The sequence below is a fragment of the Ixodes scapularis genome, unplaced genomic scaffold, assembly GCF_016920785.2.
Source record: "Ixodes scapularis isolate PalLabHiFi unplaced genomic scaffold, ASM1692078v2 PGA_scaffold1__304_contigs__length_218370807, whole genome shotgun sequence".
Classification (NCBI taxonomy): Eukaryota; Metazoa; Arthropoda; class Arachnida; order Ixodida; family Ixodidae; genus Ixodes; species Ixodes scapularis.
Genome location: NW_024609846.1, coordinates 151606969 through 151616534, shown reverse-complemented (window position 1 = coordinate 151616534; position 9566 = coordinate 151606969). Strand labels below are relative to the sequence as shown.

The 9566-nt window shown below is 50.1% G+C and overlaps 1 pseudogene; it reads right to left on the bottom strand.

The window, feature by feature from the left end:
• Positions 1–2760: 2760 nt before the first annotated feature.
• Positions 2761–8650, bottom strand: LOC115310449 (annotated as a pseudogene).
• Positions 8651–9566: the final 916 nt, after the last annotated feature.

Genomic DNA, 9566 nt, shown 5'->3' with positions numbered 1-9566 from the left:
CTTCGTAAGCTTTGTTTCCAGGCGAGTGTGGAGTCTTTCAAAAGCGTTCCGCATTATCCGGTAATATCTTCGAAACTGCTCCGGGTCGCTGTGCAGCATAAAAAGGGTCTGCAGAGAAAAAGTATTCCAGAAACCTGCACGCAGAAAAGCACAAGTCGACTTACCAATGAGTAAAACTCCGATTCTTTGGCTCTGTTTTGCCAGCACGGCCTGACCCGCCATCACCGCGGGCTGCCGTCTAGGAGCAGGAGTTTCTTTTCCGCAGAAGTAGGTATTACTCTTTTACAGAGCTGTCTGAACTCGTCGTCATCAGCGGCCATTATGCTCTATGAAAGTCAAGACGCGCTGCTACTTGCCATCTTTCAATATGGAACATCGTTCACGTGACGAAGCCACCGGGACAACTGTTCGCCTTGCGCGACATGCCAAGCAACGCAACAACTAGCTTCCTCAAGCAGTTATGAGCTGTGACTCTCCCGGTGTCCTTGTCGCGTTCGTCGTACTCGTTGTTTTCGTCGTTATCGTTGATGCGAATGCAGTCGATGCAAACGTCTGAATCGGCCCTAAATATAAGTATACGGCGTACTTTTTACCAGAAGCTAATAAATAAATCTGAAAATTTTATAATTTTGTTAAATATCGAAATTAGTTTCGCCAAACGAATTCAAGGGTTCCAACCATGTGCTTCGCAAGTGCGAAAAATCGCATACGTTCTCAATCAATGTGAAAGGAAACGCGAAATTTCGGATGTGCGGTTCATAGCTTCACCGATTTCGCAGGAGAAAATCGCACCATGTGAATCAGGCTTCAGGCGGCGCGATTTCTGCCGTCGCGGCGCTCTGGCCAGCACCAGCGGTTGAGCGGCACGAGAGCCGCGACGGCAGAAATCGCGCCGCTTTAGGGCCAAAATCGCTGCATGTGAAACCCGCTTGACTCCGCAGATATGGATACGTTTCGCTACCCACCGACTGAATAGTGAATCGTTTTCAGTTACTGTTCATGATGGCGTTGGGCTCAAGGAAGTCTTCGAGTTTTTCTAGAAAGTTAGCCCAGGTGCCAGGACTTTTGTCGAAAGCGGTAAGTGTTCGAAACGTCGACAACGTCGGTAGCCACGTGTTGCGCTTGACAGTGGACACTTACCATTCGCTGTGAAGAAACTTGCTTGTTCGTCTGCCACGAGTCGTCCGATATCAGGTCATCACCGCAACACCATCTCCCGACAGAACTGGTCTTCATTGTCCGCATGTCCATAGTTAGCAATCACGTGAACTTATAAATTCCCGAACGCTCATAACTTGCCGTCGCTAAACGCCGTTCATTCATAGCGTCTTCATTGCAAATAAACGTCTTTCTATTTCTTCTGATGGTTTTCATCATATTCCTCCTAAGCTGTACTTACAACATTATGTGTGTCGGTACTTCCGAAAATATTGCAACGGCGTTTGTTTTCTGGGAACTACAATGTAACAACCTTTAAACATCTTTCGGACCGCGTGAAACACAATATTTCGTGACGTTATTTTAGTCGTCAATAAAATGGTGAGGTAACTACCGTAAAGCGCGAAGCACTTTACTTGACGTCCGCTTCCACTTGTGTCTTGGAAGATTGAGTCTACTGAGCGTGCATTCCTGCAGAAGAAATATTTATTGATAGAATGTTGACACGTCAATCAACATTTGATTCCTTCTTGGCAAGATTTATTGCGAAAGCCCGTTACAACCGCGAAATCGCATCTCCCTATATCAGAGAACAATTTATACCCAGCCTGACATTCTCGCACACATCCGTTTGCTGGGCCACGCTACTTGAGCTTGCTGAGCACAGCTGGCAGCGGCGCGAGCAAGGCCACGAGGGGAACGTGATGGTGCTCGAGCCATCCCACTGTGAACCAATGTTTCGGCCACCCCACGGGTGCGTGTCGCCATCTATTGGTTGAACTAACGCCTTGTTCAAGATGGCTGCCATGGGACCGCAGCCTTAATGTCGAGTTGCGTACTTTTGGGGCCAATGCTAAAAGAACTAGGTATTGCAGTATGTTTTATAAGTATTTATGAGAATTTTTGAACAATCAATTGAATGTTTAAATGTTACCCCTTTCGAAAGTGCGCGTTTTGTGAGGGGTTGCAAAATCGCTCCATTATGGCTATCGCAAGTGTCAGCCCTTTGAGTTCAAGTGCATCACAGACTACTAAAGCATGTAAACTAACGTTTTTAAGGCACTTTAGACGGCCGGCAAGAGTCGGTTCGCGAACGTATCGCTTTCGCGGTGCAATTTACAGAGGTGCAAGCAATAATAAGTTAATAATTAGTTTGGAGTCAAGCCGTATTTACCAAATCTCGATGTTTTTAAGTACTCTTTTCTTGTAAGAACTATCGAGGAGTGGAATAGTTTAGATGGCGACCTCTTTGTTGGGATTGGCAGTGCCGACAAGTTTGAAGCTGTATTATTTGATTTATATGCAGAGCCATAATAGTATTCCTTGGTGGTGGTGACTTTCGGTGGTGTGGTTCAACCGAAATTGTACTCAAATGATTGTATTGCGGTGATTGTTCTTGATCTTTGGTTCTGTATTTCTGTTGTTTTATTGCTGTACACTCCTGAAACAGCCCGAAAGGGCTTTCAGTATTGTAAATAAATAAATAAATAAATAAATACAGTGAAAAAAAATATTAAGGAACGAACGTGCCCCGTTCAAAAGAGAACGGACAGACAGAGAGACAGACAAAGAATTTTATTGAGGTCCTGAGAAGCGCCGCCCTTAGAGCAGCACCGCGGGCCGCTCCCACGTGAGGACGGGGAGGCCTAGCCTCACCGCCGCATCGTGGGCTCTCTGGAGAGCCCGGAGTTGTGTGAGAAGCTCGGAACTTGTGATGGCAGAGCTGCACTCCTCCTCGGTGACTTTATTGGGACCCCGTAAAGAGGGGTAACGCCAGAGCATGTGATCGAAGCTGCTAACCGACCCGCAGTCCGGGTAAGTAGACTTGAAGGTATCCAGGGCAATAATGCTGAAGAAAACTAAACTGGGATATGATCTAGTCCGCAACATTCTGAGTGTGATTGCCTGAGACCTGAAGAGTTTACCGTGCGGGGGCGGAAAATTCCGCCTGCTCATTTGATAGTGCTTGGTGACTTCGTTAAAGGTGAATAATGTCTTTAAATTCTCCGTAGCCATCCTGCAGATCGGAGTCCTTCCCGGTGCGGAGGGTTAGAGCGCGCGCCCGAGAGTTAGTAGTATCGTTGAGGTTGGTGAGGGAATCTAGCTGAGAATCGAGTTGTGCTGGAAACCAAGTAATGGTGTGCGGGGAGATAATCTTATTGCCAAGATTTTTAGAGTCTTCGTCGGAGATGGAGTTAGAAGCAAAAGACTGAACCGCCGATCTAGAGTCTGTGTAGATGCGCAATCTACTATCGTCCAGGAGGTTTAGAGCTATCGCCGCCTGCTTGGCCCTCGATGGAGTAGAATCTTTGAAAGGTGCGGAATTGAGGATCAAACCCTTGCGATTGATGGCAACGGCAGCGAACCTGGCTGAGCGGCCATAATGTGTGGCATCCACGAAGCAAGCCAAGTGAGGTTCGTCCCTATCCTGTCTGAGAAGCGCGACGGCACTGGCCCTGCGCCGGCCGACATTGTGCTGTGGATGAACGTTACGAGGAAAAGGAGAGGTCTGTAAGCTGGCCCTTTGGGCGTCAGAGAGCTGATGTCGCCCCTTCGTAACGAACGTGGGGTTGAGGCCGAGTACGGCCCAAATCTTCCTTCCGGCCGGCGAAGACGACAGCCGAGCTACCTGGGCAGTTTCCTTTGCTCGATTATCTCTTCCAGGAAGTTGTAAACCCCTAGCTGCATGAGTCGCTCGGTGCTGGCCTTCATGGGAGTGCCCAGTACCCTCTTTATGCTTTTTCGAATTAGCGTGTGCAACTTCTTCTCGTAATCGTGCCAGCAGTGCATGGCCGCCACGTACGTGATGTGGCTCACGAGGAAGGCGTGAAAGAACCTCAGGAGGTTGTCTTCTCTGAGACCTCCCCGCCTGTTGGAGACACTGTTGATTAATCTGGTCATGTTCTCCGTCCTTGTGGTGATTTTGTGAATCGTTCGACTGTTAAAGCCATTCGACTCTATCAGCATGCCAAACACCCTAAGGACGTCCACTCTGGGAATGGGATTACCGGTACTCGTGCGGATCGTTATGCCTACTTTGGACAGTGGCATCCAGTCCTTCGGTTTGGGCCCCCTCCTGACAGGCCTCTATAGGAGGAGCTCCGACTCGCTCGAGGAGCACGTAAGGCCCGTGCTGGTGAGAAAGTGTTCTGTTTGGTCAAGGGCTTCCTGAAGGGTAGTTTCGACCTCGCCCTCGCTACCACCGACACACCAGATGGTGATGTCGTCGGCGTAGAGAGTGTGGTTGATGCCTTCAACTGTGAAGAGTTGTAAAGTAAGATAAAGGTTTTAATGGCGCAGCGGCGACGGAGGCCAAAATGCGCCAAACACAATGTTTATTAATATTTAGAAAAAACTGATGCTAGGCTAGAGAAACTTTTTATAACTGGTGTAGATAACTAGTTTTGTTAAGAAAATTAAAAACCCGTCTAAGTGGTACTAAAGCGCTGTCACGTACCAAGTTAATGTCTAGAGTTGTTTAGATAGCTTGCGCATGGCAATGTTGAATAAGACGGGGGGATTACCGCACCCTGCGGCGTACCTTTCGGTCCAGCTCCACGGGGTCGGACTTGAGATCGCCAATCTTGAGCGTGGCTTTCCTGGATCGTAGAAACGAAATGACAAACTTGTCAAATGTGTCGCCCAGTCCGACCTCCGAAATGAAGTCCAGGATGTGCGCGTGGCTGATGTCGAATACTTTTTCTAAATCGAATCCTAGGATAGCCCTGATATCCCTCGTGTTCTTGGTAAAAAATGGATGTTTGAGTAGCTTCATTGCGTCCTGCGTAGATAGGGACGGGCGGAAACCAATCATGTGTTACGGGGAGAGATTCTTCCCCTCGCTGTGCCTTGAAATGCGGTTGTGTATAAGTTGCTCTTCCACCTTGCCCACACAAGACGTAAGGGAATTGGGTCTGAGGTTATCCAGCCCCGGAGGCCGCCCCGGCTTGGGGATCAGGACGACCGTTGCCGTCTTCCAAGACTCTGGGACGGAACCCTGCTCCCAAATGCGGTTGATTTCATCAGTGAGAAATTCAATGGAGCCGTCTTCCAAGTTTCGAAGCGCCCTGTTGGAGATGCCATCGGGGCCCGGGGCCGATCTACCATTGATGTTCTGGAGAACTTCCCTGACCTCATTGACGGTAAAAGGATCGTTGAGCTCTAGGTGGGGGGTCCTTATATAGGACGGGTAATCCGCCGGGCTCGAGGTACCGATAGGTAGGTATTGGTTTGTCAGCGCGTCCAAGATGGCGTCTTCCGTCTCGGACCGCCTGGCCTCGTGGAGGACACTGCTAATGACCTGACTCTGATTGGAGTTGGAGTTGGACTCGTTCAGGCAGGTGCTTGAATAGATTCCACTTGCCGCCGACTCACATTTGACCATCGACCGAGTTGCACACCTCGTCCCATTGCTGTCTGGTTAGGGATTGGCAGTGGTCTTCGATGGTTCGGTTGAGCTCCGCAATCTTTTTGCGGAGCCTGCGGTTGAGTCGCTGCTCCTTCCACCTGTCAAGAAGCGCCTTTTTTGCCTCCAGAAGGTGTTCGAGACAGCTGTCCATTTTATTGATCACTACGTCCGTCTGGACCGTCTTTGTCGCCGAGTTTACGTCTCCTTTGAGCTGCGTCGCCCAGCGCTTCAGGTCGATAGACGAGTCCTGGATCAGTCCCCGCTCCTCTCTGCTTCTGCGAAACTGATCCCAGTCTGTGATGGTAAATTTCTTAAGCGGTTTCCTCTCCACGGTTATGCAAGTGGCGAGTATGTTGTGATCACTGCCTAAATCTTCGTTCAGGTTGTGCCAATACACAGCCCCGACGTTCTTCACAAAGGTCAAATCCGGCGTGGTGTCCCTCGAACATGAGTTGCCGATCCTGGTCGAGAACGCCGGGTCCGTGACGAGCGTGAGGTCGTGATTAGCCGCCGCCTGCCACAGGTCGTCTCCCTTGCGCGTTGCTCGCGAGTAACCGCACGCTCGGTGCGGGGCGTTAAAGTCGCCGGCAACGATGAGTGGGGAACCACCGGCTTTACCAAGCTGCCCTGCTAAAGAGCGGAGGGAAACTCTGTTTTAGATCGTTAGGTGAGCTGTATATGTGGAGTATAAAAAATGCTACATTTAAGCCGACCACTCGGAATGATTTCAACTATGGAGTGCTCAACCTTGCGGGAGTCTAAAAAAAGATCATGCGTAATGAAAGTACCTCTTTTGGAGACGAGCGTACAGATGCCCCTCTGTCCTTCACCGTAAATGACGTGCGATTTGTAACTCGGTAACGTGACCGCGTCGTAAAGTGTTTCTTGAAGTAGAGTGATGAGTGGCTTTTCCAGATTAGATCTAATGAACTGCTGGAGGACAGCCCTCTTGCGCTAAAAACCCCAGCAATTCCATTGCCAGATTCCAACTGCTTTAAGATAAGCCTCCATGACTGGATATGCCATTTAGCCTATCCTGTACAATGTTGCAATGTGTAGCCGCTTGGAGGTGTTGGGCACCAAAAGATGTCGGGTTTCCGGTCGGAGAAGGCTGATTGTTCGCAGGAGCACGAAACTCCATCGTCCCTCCCCTTGCTTCCAAAGTGCCCACCCCGGCCTCCAGGGCGTTGAACTTGGCGTCAAGTACATCAACTTTAGCGTTAAGCATCGCAACCGCTTTGCTGAGTGATTTGAGCATAACCCTCATTTCAGTCCGAAATTCCTTTTGTCCCTCATCTCGAACGGGCCTAGTTAGGGCCCTCTTTTTGGCCGTGCGCGCCTCGGAGGGCGCCTCGACGGGAACCTCCATGGGTATTTCCTCCCTGGCGGGTTTTGGGGCCTGCGGAGACTGCGAAGCCTCGCACTTGCGAGCCGACCTTAATTCTGCCATCTCTGACCTGAGTTGTTCAATAGCGCCCTTCAGCGCCGCGTTTTCTCTTTTCAACTGTACGATTCTAGTGTTGTGTTGCTCAGGCGGCGTACCCCCGTTACTTGTGTCGGGGATCCTTCGACGCGATCGGCTCACCCGGTCTCCTTGGCAGCAGGCTTCCAGATGCGAACCGCCGAGCCCGCGGGGCACGAGGGGCCCCCGGAGCGTGAGGGGCCCCCGGAGCGAGAGCGGCCCCCGGAGGCAGCCCGCGGCAGTCTTACCTTGGATCGCCCTCCCGAGGGCACCCTGGTTATGCCCGGCCACCGGGATCCACTCCCGGCCCGGGGTGGAACGGCCGGTATAGACGGCGCGTTCATCGGCGGAAAATCCTGGCTGTAGTCACGTCGTTCTTTTCTTCTCTGTCTTACGATGTGAGGCACTTGATATTTATGTTTACAGGACTTGTCTGCCGTGGAGTGAGGCCCTCCGCAGATGGCGCACTTCGGTTAAGAAACATGTTGGTCCCTTGGGGAATTTACTCCGCAGCCCCTGCAGACCTCGTTTTCGGGGGTCGGGCATACGTCGGCTCGGTGACCGAGGCCTGCCACTTGCGTAGCAGACCTCCGTTTGTCTTTAGTAGAGCGTGCATCTGAGCATACTGAGGCCGCACATGACGTAGTTTGGCACTTTGAGATCGTCAAAGAGAATGACGACTGTGGTGGAATTTTTTATTCTTCTAGCTTCGAGAACCTTGGGGTTCCTCGGCTGTGCGATGAGACTTCTAAGTGGCTCGTGATCTAATTCCAGGTCAATGTTTATAATGATCCCCTTGCACGTGTTGTCGGGCGCAGCGGGGTAGGAGCTGATCTCGTAGAATGCTGAGCCAACGGAGATGGCTTCAACCCCCGCATAGGTCTTTGCATTGTGTTGTGATTGTGTGCAGACCACCGAAATGTTCTGCATGGCGTTGGGGCAGATGATGTCTTCCGCGGCATGCGTGAAAGAGAGATCTGCCGCCGTCACGATAGCCTGGGCGATCTTGACTTGACAAACATTTTTAACGTTTAGGCCACCCCGAGGTTGGACGATGACTCTAATGTGCTTCTTCGGGAGGCCAGGCATTCTCGAGGCAGCTACAAGGTGTTTCTTCAGGCTGGCGGGTGTGCGATTGCCGCCATTGCTACTGCCACTGGGTGTGTTCGCGGTCTGCTCTTTCTCGGCGGGCCGGCACTTCTGATGCCCGCGTCCCACTAGAGCGACAGACAGAGACAAAAGACAGCGACAAGCCTCAAACCCATGCAGCATGTTCGTGATGGTACCTTTGGCAGGCGTTTAGTCGTTCGGTGCTCGCGAAGTAAGCACGAGCGATTGCAAGCCTGATACCCTCGCGTTGCTTGATGCTCGTGTTTGAGCATAGCCTCCGTTACTCTACAAAGCGTCTCAAATCGCGAAAGACTCTGGTTTGAGGCTTGTCTTTGTCTTTTGTTTCTGTATGTCGCTCTAGTGGGACACGGGTAAGAGAAGATTTACACTTGGTAAACGCCAACTGCCAACCGGCGCACTAAAATTCTTCTGGCGACGTTTTTTTTTTTTTTTTTTTTTTTGGGGGGGGGGGGGGAAATGTCTTCCCCCTCCACTGTAACTTCCATGGCCATCTTAATCAAAGCAAACGAGGTCGCACGGGAGCGAGTCCGCCGACGCCTAAAGTCTGGACGACTTTAGGCGTCGAAGGAGACAAAGATAACGAAGAATAGATCAGAATTTCCGACTGAAAACAGTTCTAGGTTGATCGTAGAACCAGGGCGCCTCTGCTACTGGCTTCATCCTCTTCTTTTTCAAAAGAAATCAAGAACTAAAATTGTATTGGGCAACCTACGCCGCCACTTTTGAGACGATGCACGTGCAATGAGATGTGTTGCCGACAGATGGCGTACGCTTCGTAGAGGGAGCGCCGGCCAACACGGGTTATTTTGCGGGTTCGTCTGCTATTGCTGGGGTTCTTGTCAGCAGATTGCGACTGCGGGAACTGAGACCGAAATTTCATGGAAAAGGAACACAGCCCGAAAGTTCTGAGAATAAACAGTGACTGACTCGAACACTGGAGAAGAGAAACGTAAGGCGGCTGTAATTGCGTGAGAAGCACGGAAGCCTCCACCTCACTGACAATTGTGGTTTTTGATAATAATAATTATTATTATTATTAAAAACGATTGGGCTTTTTAATAATAATAATAGTTATTAATATTAATAATGATTTCTAAACGGAATATCAGTTCAGCTGAAGGATTGGGCATTCATATTTCGTGTGAAGCTTAGGTTTTGATAACTTTGGCTATAAAGAAAGTAGATGAAGTCGGTCATTCGGTCGGATAACAACCTCCATCAAGCAGGAGTCTTCGAATTGTACCCAGTCGCAAGTAACGCATCTTGGTATCATAGTCAGTTGGTTTTAGTGGGTAAACCAGCTCCTATATAGACAGAAGGCAGCAGAAATAAGAAAAGAAAAGAAAAACACATCTTCAAGGGAATCGTGTTTTAAAGTTCGCCAATGCCAAACTCGGATTAATTTGA